Raw genomic sequence first — 4,101 nt, 5'->3', positions numbered from 1 at the left:
CTCCCAGTTCATTTCTTAATCTACTAGCCCATTCCAAGTCTTTGACCATTGTCACCGGGCAGTTTGCTTTTTATTGTTTTCCCTCAGGCTCAGATAGAAGAATGGACATGTCCAAGGTCACACATCTCCCCCTTCCTCCTCTTTTAAAAGCAAGGGGATTAGCCTAGCCCTAGGTAGTCTATTATCCCTTCCAGTAACTGACATTATATGACCAGATGACTGAAGCCTCCTGCCGGGTATCAAATGCTGTGAACTAATTAGTTCTGGCCTGTGTGCAAACTGAAGATGGACATGGGTGTAATTACTGCCCTAATTGAAAATGGCCTACCACTTCCTCCATCTCCCCTCACCAAAGTACATGGCACTAGAAACTATGACTGCAGTATGCCTGGCTTTGCTCAGAGAAAAAATACATCTTTTCTCTCTTTGTACTAAGGGAGAGTAGTGAAGTGCAAAGATTATGGGTCTTGGAGGCAAACACATGACATTGAGTGCTCAGTCAATTCCTAGCCCTGTGATCTTGGATAAGTCATATCAGTCTCCTCAACTGAAAATTGAGGAGAGTTCTTGGGTCACATGGAGCACATAAGAGTCATTGGGAGAATCAGGTGAGCAAACAAATGTCAAAGTGCTTTGCAACACTCAAATTCAGTGTTAGATTGTGAACTTCAATTTCCTTGTCCATTAAATGAGTTCCAGCCTCACCAGGTTGTTGTGATGATCAGTTGAGCTAATTTGTGACCTTGGGCAAGTCACTTCCTTTCTGGATTTCAGTTTTTCCATCTCTAAAATGAGAGGGTTGTATTAGATGATCTCTAGAGTCCGTTGCATTTCAATAGCCTGTGAGCCAATGATCCTGAGGTTTGGAAAGCTTTTAGTAAAATTCATGAGCAAGGTAATGGAGTTCTGCTCCTCCCCTCTGCTTGCTTGGGAATAAAAATTTGAAGCTCTTATAGAATACCTGTTATGTTTAAGGCTTGGTGTTGTGTTTTTAGGGGGCCACAGAGACTAATGACGCAAAGCCCTTGTCTTTAAGGAGCTTAAAGAAAGAGACAGACCATAGCAAAGAAAGTCAGTGTTTATATAGAAGTACCAAATGAGTGGAACAGACATTATGTTTCATAGGAACTTAGAAAAGGAGAACTCAGGGTTGGTCCATGGTGGGGGGGGGGTGAGGGGCTTCAGAGCAGAAATGAGATTTGGGCTAGGCTTGAAGAATGGGTAGGAGTCAAAGGACAGGAGAGAATGGGGCAGGCATGTCAGGCAGAGAACTGGCAAGCAAGTTTCTTCAGAATGCACATTTATGGGATACTGGTTGGAGGAAGTTGGGAGCAGAGAGTAGGCTATTAAGAGTAGACCACTCTGACAGGAGCCAGATGATCAATACATTTCTCAATATAGTACTTTTATAGGTAATTACAGGCTTGTTGCCTTCAAATGGAACCAACCTGAAAGTTGATTCTCTCTTGAGAGTACCCAATGACTATGTCCTTATGGAGTTCCAGTGAATTTATATAGAAAGTCTGTCATGATCCCATCAATGAGGCTGAGCATAGGAATTCCATCTTCCACTTGTGGTTGTCATCTCCCAGAAGCAGAGTCTTAATTATGGGGGCCATAGCTGTATTGGTAGGTTATGTAACACCTGGTAATCCTTGAAATTTTTAAACGTGAACAGAATGGGCATAGGCTCAGTGACTTTGGTCTGTCAAAGTAATGACTAACCAATGAGGCCAGTTGGAAGCTAGCCACGTAAGAAACTCCTGTAGCTTTCTAGAGGTCAAGTATGATTGTGGGAATTTCCATCCAAAGCCTTTGTAAAACACCTACCCACAGAGACATTTTGGATAGCATACATAATTGATATGATTTCTTTCTAGAGGGATAGGAGAGGATTAAATATTATAACCAGTTGGAGTCAATAAATGGCTGAAATTAATTTGAATGCTTATGTTAGGGTTAAAGACAAGCCACAGTACACATTTTAGAAGAAGAGTTAAGAAGTTCACAATTTGGTCTTTTTTCTCAGACCCATATATGTGTGAGGGCAAACGGCTTCAACCATGATGTTTGGTCTGCATTTTACCTGTTGATCCAAACCCAATATCTTGACAAGCTAGAAAATTGGGCTGAAGTTAACAAGATGGATTATAATAGAGTTAAGTGTGGAGTTGTAAGCTTTGGTTTAAAAAATAAAACTTTATAAACACAAGTAGGGAGGAGTCCTCAGATGTTTATATGAAAAAGAACTGGGGATTCTGGTGGACTGTAAGCCCAGTGAGTCAACAATGTGATATTGTCACCCAAATCTTGAATACAATCCTGGACAGCATTGAGAGGGATAATTTCCAGAGATAAAGTAGTGAAAATATCACTATACTCTTCCCTAGTCGTATGACATCTTGAGTATTACATAGGCATCATATTTTAGGAAGAAGATTGGTAAACTAGAGCATATCCAGAAGAGGATAATTAGGGTGGTAAGGGCCCTTGAGTTTATGACACATGGAAGAAAATCGAAATGTTTTCTTTGGCCTCAACTTTGGTCTTCCTCTTCCTCCACGCATTCCTTTCTCCTGACTTAGCCAAAGGAGGACTTTGTCCCTTTCAAAGGAAGACTTGTGACTCCTAATCTCTCCATTGGTATCTTAGCATTGTCCCTGGGAATTCAGGTACTGCTGGTAGCAGTCTTTGTTTTGAGAGGCAAAGCCATACTGGAAATTGAGATGCAGAAAAGCTGATTCAGTGTTCTACAAGGAACCTAGCAGAAAAGCTATGGCATATCTAAGAGAAACTTCCTAAGAACTCCAAGAAAGGGGAAAAAAATAGACTTTCAGCAATGAAGAATTGTGGGTTGCCCCTTTGACTCATGTGTTCTCTAAGCCTGAGCCTACTTTTCCCTCGACTCTGTATATACCTGTGGAATAATATGTTATAGACTTTCAGGGGAATATTTTGTACCAACTATTCTTACTATACTAACTTAGTAAAATATCCCTTTTTAAAAACTAATTTTAAGATGTCAACTGATGATCATTAGAGGAAGCACACTGATGGGGGCTTGTGAGCAATAACATTAAAAAAATAAAAACAACCCCTCAAACCTAACAAAGCCTTGAGATGGCAGCTATACTCTAAGACCTGACTTGTCAGGGTGAGTGTGAATTGGGAGAAGAATTCCAGAGCATGTGCTATATATAAGAGAGAAGTTAGAGTTCAATACAATACAACAGATATCAGAAACAGTGTTACTAACTGTAAAATAAAGGGTACAGAAAATAAGAGATATAAAAGCTACTTGAACCGAGAACTTTATCTTTCACAACAAGTACCAATGAATGATTGATCTGAAGAATCATTTAAGTTTTCTTTCCTGCTATGGACATCAGCTAGTGTTCAGTTTTTAGCAATAAGACACATGACCTATTCTGTACTTCCATTGCATCTTTTCTTGAAGTCTCTTGAAAGCATTTTCTAACAAATTACTCCTTTGCCCAAAATTATTCAAACCCTCTGTCTACTCAGATAACAGCTAATTCTCTACTACATCGTGACTGGCTAGATCTGCATGGTGCACGCATGTGCATGGGCACACACACTCAGACACACAGACACAGACACACAGACACACAGACACACAGACACACACATGCATACACAATACAGTTATGGATCTGCTTCCAGAGAATTCATTTCCAGCCTAATTGAATCATAGAACAGTGGAATTGGAGGAGATATTAGGATCATCCAGTCCAACACATTTATTTTTATAAAGTGGTGACTTGTCTAGAATTAAGTGATTTGTTAAAGGTTCTAGGGCCAATAAATAAGCCTGAGTTAGAACTTGGGTCTGTTGACTTCTAGTTCTCTCTCACCTTTTTACTCTTCTACACTATCTCTCACCAAAGCCACTGAGATAACCTTATTGATTTATATAACTAGCCATCATATAATTCCAGTATAACTCCAGGCTCAAAGAGTGCTGGATTTGTAGTCAGAGGAACCAAATTTCTTCTTCCCTCCCTTCCTTCCTTCATCCCTCTCTTTCTCCCTCTCCTTCCTTCCTTCCTTCCTTCCTTCCTTCCTTCCTTCCTTCCTTCC

The sequence above is a fragment of the Vombatus ursinus genome, unplaced genomic scaffold, assembly GCF_900497805.2.
Source record: "Vombatus ursinus unplaced genomic scaffold, bare-nosed wombat genome assembly UNPS02014662.1, whole genome shotgun sequence".
In the NCBI taxonomy this organism is placed as follows: domain Eukaryota; kingdom Metazoa; phylum Chordata; class Mammalia; order Diprotodontia; family Vombatidae; genus Vombatus; species Vombatus ursinus.
The sequence above is the reverse complement of the archived record's forward strand: the minus strand, read 5'-3'. Positions refer to the sequence as shown.